The following is a 9,902-nucleotide window of genomic DNA, read 5'->3' as shown; positions in this document are numbered from 1 at the left end:
TCCATTTTAGCTTTTTGCTTTGCTTTGTTTTCTCGTAGCTTTATGATTATTTTTTTCAGTTGATGCCGCCGCCGCCTCCTCTTACCATTTCCCACCTCTCTTATTCGCATCCGAAACCCCATAGCCCATACCCCATCTCCTAACCTCTCTTATGCCCCCCCAACCCCTTATGCTCCTCTTCTTTGCCTTCATCGTCGTCGCCGTTCCGCCGTAATTGAATTTCAACTTGTTTGCATTGTCGACGACGACGACGGCGACGACGACGACGACGACGATGATGATAATTCGTCGGGGTATTTTGCGTATTGAGATCAGGGCCTCATCAATTAGTAAATTAATTTTATGCTCAGCGCTTTATGGAATATAAAGCTCACACAAAAATAAAGAACGCTGAATGAGGGAGCAAAATGTAGGGAGAGAGTGCGAGAGTTAGGGTGAAATTAAGGATAATGTTTCAGATTTCTAAAATATTTAAATGTAAGAATGAATCTAATGAATACCTAGAATGAATTCTTAGTTATAGAAATATTCCTGAATGTATGTTTTATTCAATTCCGTAATAAAATGTTTTAATAATTGCATTTTCCCCATCACTTATCGCATCGTTTTCCATTACAAAATATTCAATTATAATCAGCTTTTCATTCGCTTAAAATATGGCATACATTTTCCGATTTTCCGTAACCATAAACCTCACCCCCACCTCATTTTTGGCTCGAAACGTTTGCAATTATCATATTTGGTTCTCTTTTTTTTTGTGGCTTGTTTTTGCATAAAATTCTGTGGAATTATCACCGCCGCAACAGTTTTTATTCATTTCGATTAATATTTCTGTTGCCGATGATGGCGGGCGGCAGTGGGGTGTTTTTTTATTTCCCAATTGAATAAAATATTTACACGCAACGGAACTAACATTTTTGTGCTATTGATTCCCACTGTTTTGCGGTCAAAAATGAAATGTGCAACAAATTATGGCTGATATAATAATATACATAAAGAAGTACATACATTTATATGTTGTTTGTGGGTTGGTTGCTGCAAAATATGCGAAATGTGACAATTCAATCATGAATTGAGAGATACAGATACAGGTTCTCCCTCTCCCTCTCCCACTCTCTCTCTCTCTCTCTCTGTGGATTTCTCCCTATGTTTTTCTCTGTGGGTGTTTGTGCGTTAAAATGCAATCTAGATTATTTAATTTGTTTGAATTTTTGTGTTGATCTGGTGATAAATATTCCTGTTTCCACAGAGTGGGGTGTAGAGTATGCAAATGCGATTAAATGCTGCCAGTGGAAAATATATTTGTTCATCGATTTGATTGGCTATGTTGAGGCTGGAATTTTGGTTAGAGGAAAAGTGTAACACAGGAAGATAAATTCTGAATATACTGGAGGTACAAACATACATAAATTGTAAGCTTGAAAGGTTACACAGTCAGACACATAATGATATGTGCATATGTTCTCCATTGCTGCTTTCTCTGAGCAAAACTTTAATCAATCTGCAGGGCTCTCCCTTACGTATGCTTAATATGCTTTGGGGCCTTGCCTCCTTCTGGCTCCTTTTGAATATTTAAACAGTGTTTGAAACACTTTTGCTGTGAGATTTGGACTACCAGATGCCCATTAATCAGGAAATATGAATGAAACTGTGTTAGAATGAAGCGAAAATTGCTTTCTGGTGGCTTGTCTTCATTTTGAGTGTTTTATTTATTTAAATGATTGAACCTTGAGAGATTATTTAACACATGAGTTTTCTTCAACAATTGTTGCTTCTTTTAGTACTTTCAATATCGAATAAAGTGTTTCGCTGCCAATTATCCTATCAACCCTTGTTTTCCCTACGAAATACAGGGCATAATGAATTACAATTCCTGTGGAAATTCCTGGCAATTTTAATCCAAATGCAAATCTGTTTGTATGTTGCGCAAATCAATAATGAATTCAAAACTTATTAGAACAAACAAGGATTCATTAGGCAGCAGCAGACTGTCTGTCTGTCTGTCTGTCTGTCTGTCTGTCTGTCTTTGCAGTAGCTCTGTCTCCCGTGTTTGTGTGTGCATTTCCTCTTGAATTTGCAACTCTTCTCTGTTGTGGCTCTCCGCATCTGCATCTCAGTTGTTATTTATATCGATATAACAAGGTAATAACTGCACACTTAAGTATGCAAATAGCCATCCTGCCGTGCACCTACCGTCTCGCTCTCTCTGCTTGTTTGCACATGCAAATGTTATCATTTGTGATTAGTTACAGTCTCCTGAAATGCTAATGCCCAACCGAACAGCCGCCGCAAGACAACTCACTTTTCGAGTTGACTGTGGGGCAGGGGCAGGGGCAGGGGTTCGAGTTCGGGTTCGGGTTCTTCTCATGAATAGTCAGAGCTCAACGACCAAAGGCCAAATAGGAGCATTTCCCCACAACACAGAGCTATGGGCAAACACTAGGCTTTGCCTCTCAATTATTTACACAAAATCCAAGCTACAATTGCCGGTCAATTTGCCAATTGACATTTGAACATAATTGATGGTGGTTTAGGAGTTGCTTGGTGCATCTTTCCCATGGAAATCCGAGGGATCTGGAAATTCACTTACTTGTCGGTGCCTTTGAGTGCATCTTGGAGTTGCTTTAAGCAGCGATCGATCTTACGCTCACGCACCTGGGAGCCGTATTTGGAGGCAACGTAGGGATCGAAAATTAAGGGGAAGTACGGATTAATGTCGAAGGTGAACTGACAGGAGGACTGACTGGAGCAACTCTCCTTGGCAGCTGCTTCTTCGGCCACTCTTTCCTTGGCTTCTGCCTCCGTTTCCATATCCATATTTTGATTTTCTTTTGGTTTTTGCCTGGGGAAGAACGTTCTTCGTGGAGTGCTTCCAAACGCTTCAAACTCTGCGGTACAACTGCCAGCGTCAAAGTAGTTCTTTGTCCATTCTGTGTGTGTCTGTGATTGTTTTCTTGGTGCTATCGTCGCCTCCAAGTGCCAGGCGGCAGTTATTACAGTTGGCCAACACATCCATCGACCATCCAACATTCAACATCCAACTAATCCAATGGCAGACTTAATCACCAGCGTCATCAGCAGACAGACACACAGACTGAGAGACGTACAAGACTGTTGCACTTGTGCTGCATGGCACCATAAGCCAAGGCCAACGCGTTGCGTATACGCCATGTTCGCCACGGAGCGGGGCGAACGGCTTCTCAGGTTTCATTTCTAAGTAAACTATGGAAAATTCCTGGTATCGTAATACGATCCTCCATCGAACGATCAACGACTGCTGCGTGTTTCTTCAGGCAGCCATTGAGTATCAATAAATAATATTTGTGTTTACATTTCGCTGTTGATTCCCCACAAGAGATCTTCTTTCTCTTCCATTTTACTTTGAAATGCCATAATTTGATCTTCATTCAGTTGAATTTACTTTGGAGTGCCATCATTTGAGATTGTTTAAGGAAACTTCTGCATTTTCTTGGAATATATGGAATTTGACGAAGTAAAGGTTTTTTATTTCAGAGGAAAGTTTTCATAATGTTCCTAGATAGGGTTGGTTCCCTTTGCTCTTTTTAGAGTAATTTTCGGTATAGCTGTTGACTTTTCAGATAAGAGAAGTTCAATTACCCAAAAGCTTTTTGTATGGTGATTATTCTTGGGTTTTTATATGGGTTTTAGTCATATTTGGAGTGTTTTTTGTGACCTTTCTTTGATTGAAATCACTTTCTATGGCAAATATTGACACTCCTGCTATCTTGATCCCCTTCAGATACTGTCCATTCCTAAGCCCATTTCCCTTGCCATTTCCCCCTCCTGATTATAGACAGCTACTCCCCATCATTCCCCTCGGTGTACGCTGAGGTAATGGCACAAATATTTCCATTATTTGCTGCTCCTTCAGCAATAAGAAGAGCTATAGGAAAAGCGTGACAGTGTTAGAGCTGGAGAAGTGTATAAAAGTGACCTCATTTGGTAGAGAGAACCTCAGGAAAATGTTCTGCCCAGCTAACGCCATGGCACATAGATCTCCTCCCACACCGATCCCCTGCTGCTCCACCCGACTCTCTACCTCACGTTTCTGTCTACCACATTTAAGTGTCCTTTAGCATTTCGTCCTGCGGTGGGCGACTGATTCGCTCCTTCGCCCACATTGTGGCTTGCCTTTCTTTTGTTTTCCCTGCTCGGTTTTCCGCTCAGCCGTCTCTCCACCCCGCTCTCTGTGTTTTGCGTTTTGTGCTCATGTAACTTGCTGGAAAATTAATAATAATAAAAAACACCTACCCCACAAGCAGAGTGTGGGTGTGGGTGCGGTGTTGTGGCGTTGTGTGGGTGGCACACGCGTGACCCTATTAAATGTGTGCTAATAAAAGCTTCGAAGGCTCCGAATAAAAAACATGGGACGTGGGCGGTTAGACGGGAGGAGGGATGGAGGGATGGAGGGATGGAGGGGTGAAAGGCCCTGATGGGGATGTCTGACTCTGACCAAGTGCGTATTGTTTGTGGATGGAAAAATTTCAATGCTTGATGGCGGATACTTTGCAGGAAAATGTGGCAAGAGTCGTCCTCAAGTGTTTCGAGGGGAAAATTACTTAAAAATTCAAAACGAGACGCGGCGAAAAATACAGACGATGATGAGGAAAACAAAATCAACGTTCACAAAGGCAGAAAACCATTGGCAAGTGGGTGGTGAGGGTGGAGTAAATAAAGGAAAGGACAGGCAGTGGGTGGCGGGGCGAAATTTTCTATTTACGCTAAAGGTCAACTTTTTCCATTTGCAGTCGGCGGTTGGTCGGTCATTTATAAAATCTTTGGGCATTATTAAGCAAAAGCGAAATACCAACTAGGAGGAGGCGAGTTGAGTGGGCAGCAGAAGTGGGTGGGTGGGCAGAACGAACGACTAAGAAAAGTCTAAGAAAAGTCTAAGAAAAGTCCTGTACAAAGTACATAAAAGAACCTGAAGAGGCAGAGACCGTCAGAGTTCCCACTCCCATGGCTCTGTCCACGATTTATCAAATTAATGAGTATCATTTTATTTTCATTTTATTTTCCATGCGCCAGCACAAAAAACAACAACAAATGTACAAAGTCTTCAAGGGAAAAAGCTAGAAAGAAAAGCCAGTAGCAGGCAGTAGCAGGCCGTAGCAGCAGCAGCAAAAGTGGAATGAAAATTAAGGTAACTTTTGGGGCCACGAATAACGTAGCAGAAGCAGAAGCAGCAGCAGCAGCAGCAGCAGAAAAAATTCGATATAAAAAAGAAATCAAAATAAATGAGAAAGAAAAGGACAAGGACACAGGTCGAGAATCCAAGGCAGGAAGCGGAGTCAGGGAGCGTCCGAAAACTAATGCGAGGCGATTACATAAACACAGGACACATGAAAGGACGAACTCTGTCCGAAAGGCACACCCACAAGGCAAATAGTAGGAGCAGCAAAAAAAAAGCAACGAACAAGCAACAGCCAACATGAGCATACAATAAATCCTACCGCTCCCCGTTCTCCCGCAGGAAGAAAAGGATACAAAACACTTTGCATTGGGGCGCAAAAGGTACAAACAAATAAAGTGACCAAACCCCAGAAGGGAGCAAAAGGATATGCCCACACACACACACACCCAAACACACACATCACAATAAATAAAATACTTTTGCAAAAAAAAAAAAGAGCGAGAGAGAGCGTAGAGATCCCCTGGAAAAAAGGAAAGGAAAAGGAAAAGGCTAAGGAAACAGCAGCGGAGATCCCTCGAAGAAAATGGCAAAGGAAAAGCTAAAGGAAACGTTAAGAAAAAGGACAGCCGACGCCGAAAAAAAGAGGAAAAAAGGAAGAAGCCAAAGCGAATTGTTTTATATCCCTCATTTGTCCATTTAATGGCAGAAACGAGCCACAGAAACAGAAACGGAACCGAAAAGAACCCCCCGAACGCTAAGCTCAATGGAACCCAAATACAGGAAGCAGGAGCAGGAATCCAGGAGCAGGACACACACACACACACACACAGAGAGGGACGCTAGACGGACGTGGCTGGACACACCAGAGCAAACAAAGCTACCCAAAAACTGGGAGGAATGGGAACTATGGGCCATGGGCTATGGGCTGCGGGTGTGGGAGTAACCCAAAAAGGATGCCTGGCAAAAACGCAACCAAGCAAAGTGAAAAAGAATATTGAAACACTAATAAAAATGAGGATAAGCAGGGAATGCATTAAGTAAAATATAGAATAAGTGCCCCCGGCTTGTAGCAGGGGTAGGTAGGGCAGGGAGGCGGCAGACACAGGGGTACTGGCAAGCGACTGGCAAGGTGTGGGAAGAGGCTATGGCAAAGGGTTACAGCGGGTTCACGGGTCGCCCACTCTTTGATGGGTTATTTCTAAGGGTTGCTACCCGTGCAGAACAATAATTTACCCCTTTCACCAGAAGGGATTTCCACTGGGGCAAGGCTAGAGACAAAGAGACTTAAATAAGTAGTTCGAGTATTTTTTGGTACACCCTGTGCAACAGATTTATAAGCGAATATACCCCTAACACATATGTATAGAGTTACCATTCCTAAAATATACATTTAAATAATCATCTCTGCTAAAATAATCATCTCTCTGCCATGGAGCGGATTAAGTAATTGCTTCCCCCGTAAGCGGACAGGGATAACTCCCTGGGGCACCGCGGATTGCAGACAATCAGCTTTCCCTTCCTTCACGAGAAAGAAATGAATAAGTGAGAGGCAACAATTGATGGAATGCTCTTTTTGGAGTAAGAGAATCTTAGTTAAGCCTAAGCTCTTGATGAGCGGGACATTCACGAGAGCAAAAAGGGAGTTCCCTTGGGAGTTTATTTTGATTTAGGGAAGAGCTGTTGTGGGTGGGGGTATGTCAGATATGTCCACAGATTTCTATGCTATTGAATTCCAAGTGAATTCCTGCTACCTGCCGTAATCTTTCAATCCCGAAGTGCTTTCAATCCAACCGTGAAAGTTCTGTAGTTAGTTTCCGTTTTAATGCCACCATTTGCTCCTCGTTTGCGGTGAATGTTTTTCCAACTCAAATGTCAACTTTGTCACACTCCCCGCCACAGGTGAACCCTGGGCCGTGGGCGGACAGGTGGGTGGTTGGGTGGTTGGGTGGCTGAAGTGAACTTTCAGTGGAGGCAGCGGCGAAGCTTGTGGTGGTGTGGCAGGAGGTTGCACAGTTGCAAAGGTTGCGGCTGAGGACCTCTGAACTCGGAGGCGAGTCAACATTTGTGTGCAGTTTTCACTGGGAAATGGAAAGGAAAGAAGGAAACAGAAATGTAAAACAAAGTTGGAAGCCAAACAGAAAAAGGGACAAAACAGCAATACACAACAGAAAAGGGTTAAAGGGGCCACGAAGGGGGCGATGGGTGGTTGTAGGGGAAAATAAATTTTAAACGAATCAGAAAATGGCCAAAATGAAAATGGGGGGGAAAATAGTGTGTGGCGAACATATTTTAGCTGCTGCGGCTTTGGGGCAAACAACAGCAAAAAAATAAAGCGAAAAACTTACAGAAAAGCGAGAAAAATATGGAATGCAAAATGCAGAACAGAGCAGGCACCAGGGCTGCCATCAGGGCTGCTGTGTGTGCAGCAGTAGGGTGGGAGATGCACATGAAGTGTGGCAACAACGCGAGCGTTTCTTTTTTTGCCTTCCATTTCCAGTGAAAGAATGGCTGCAGCATAAAGTGGGAGCAGGGAGCAGAGCGGTCTCTGCACATCCTGGGTGGCTGCAGCAGCAGCAGCAGCAGCAGCAGCAGCATGCAACATTCAATGCATACAAATGGCATTTAAGCTTCGCTCCCCCAAAAAACACAGACACGAGGCAACGGCAACGAGCTCTAAGCGGAGCTCCAACCCAAACACACACACACACACACAGATAGAGCACGAGGATGAGGCTGAGTGGGGGCAGAAGCGCAAGCAACGCAATTTATATGCGTTGATAGAGAGAGAAAACGGGTGGGGATAGCCACGAGGCAGGGCGCGGAGAGGCGAGGAGAGGTACCCACAAAGTTAAGGGGACAAAGCGAACTTAAACCGAGTCAAACAGCCGGCAAAAGCTACTAACTTACACACACAAACACACACAGCAGACATATATACATAGACTCCTACGCTTAGTGGAGAGGACAGTGAGAATCAACACACACATGGCTAGTGGAGAGAGCGAGAGAGAGAGAGAGAGAGAGAGGCAGGGGAGGAAGGGCTGCACACACAAGTTTTCGCTTCGACATGGCCCGTGCCGATGCCTCTGCCTGCCAGGTTCCAACGTATGACGCGGCTCCTCCATTGTGCATAGGCATGGCTCTGTATAATAGTGGGGAGCACAACAGCACTTGCCCGAAGCGGGGGGCGAGGCGGGGATACATACACAGGAATGGGGCTTAGAGGGTAGTTAACTCGGTGTAGGGCAGAAAGGGAGGCCTGCTCCTGCTGGCCGGCAGAGAGTGTCGGTCGGGCTGTTGGTTATGGTCATAAAATAAACCAAACAAACAAGCCGGAACCATGTCAGAAGGCAACAGCATGTGTGATACGTATACGTATGCATATGTGTGTGTGTGTGTGTGTCTGTGTGCATGATGTATGAATGTATTAGTGTGGTGTGTGTGTGTGTGTGAGCAAGTGCGGATATATCAAGGACGAACCAACGCATAAGCACAGTGGAGCTGCGTTTTTGGCAGATCAAAAAGGTAATGAATGCCATGCGGTTTGGGGGATTTTGTTTTGCGTGGTTGTTTTTTTTACAATAATAATAATCCAAGGGATGAGAGCATTGGAGGAGCATTAAAAATAGTATTTTTGCATGGAACTTACCTGATTAATGCCCTTATTTTCTTACACCGAACAAGCTGATTTCTTATTTTGGATATTCCCCGAATTTAATCAACTTTGACTTACCTTTTGTGCCACTGTAGATGCACATAAATTTTGCCTGATTTCGATCCCCAGTGCAGGTGCTTCAGCAAACAAAACGAAAATCCGTTTAATTTTGCCAAATTTAATCCCACTGTGCAGGCGGCTGGTTGTTGTTGTTGTTGTTGTTGTTGTGGGTGGTCAAGGGTGGCAGGGGAGCCGCGACCACGGACTAACGGTGCGAGCTGTTTCATAATTTTTTATACACTTTCGTTGTGCTGCGCTCGCTCTGCGTTTTGCGGTTCGGGATAGACACGACCCCAAAACTCACGCACACACACGGACAGCAGGGGAATGGGCAAAGGAGTGCAAGATAGGCAGAGGCAGAGGGACAGAGCGGTTTGTATCTGTCTCCCATATGTACATTCATATGTACTCGATTGTTCCCTCTCTAAATGCCCAACAACCTTTCAACTCCACACACCCACTTGTCCACTCTTCACCCCCTCTGTCTCCACCCTCTACCCCCCTCTATACATATGTACATTCATGTGTGTGTGTGTGTGTGTGTGTGCGGCTTTTATCAATACAAATTCTCTCTCGTTTGCTGCTGCTGTTTCGTCGTTGTTGACTTTGTGGCTTTTTGTTTTTAATATTTTCACCGCTTTAAGTGTTAAAAGGATATCTGGCATTTAATGTGTGTGTCCGCTGTGCGTATGTGTGTGTATGTGTGTGTATATCTGGTGAACACCTCCCCTTGGTCCTTCGGGCTCCACTTCCACACAAATGGGCTGGGTCTGGGGGTTTTGCTTATCGTCATAAATATCATATTTATGGCTCACTCGCCCTCTCCCCCGTCCTAGCTCTATCTATGTTGAAGTGTGTGTGTGTGTGTGTGTTATTTGTGTGTGCAAGCGTATTAGCCCAAGGTACATGCCACATAAGGGTAAGGAGGAGACAGAGTCAGAGTCCGTGCAGCATTTGGCTGCCCCAAAATAGGTTTAGAGGCTGATAGAAAACTGGATAACTACTTAAGCTTGGAGCTGGCTTCCCTCCATC

This window comes from Drosophila guanche, unplaced genomic scaffold, assembly GCF_900245975.1.
Source record: "Drosophila guanche unplaced genomic scaffold, DGUA_6, whole genome shotgun sequence".
In the NCBI taxonomy this organism is placed as follows: Eukaryota; Metazoa; Arthropoda; class Insecta; order Diptera; family Drosophilidae; genus Drosophila; species Drosophila guanche.
Note: the sequence above shows the minus strand (reverse complement) of the source record.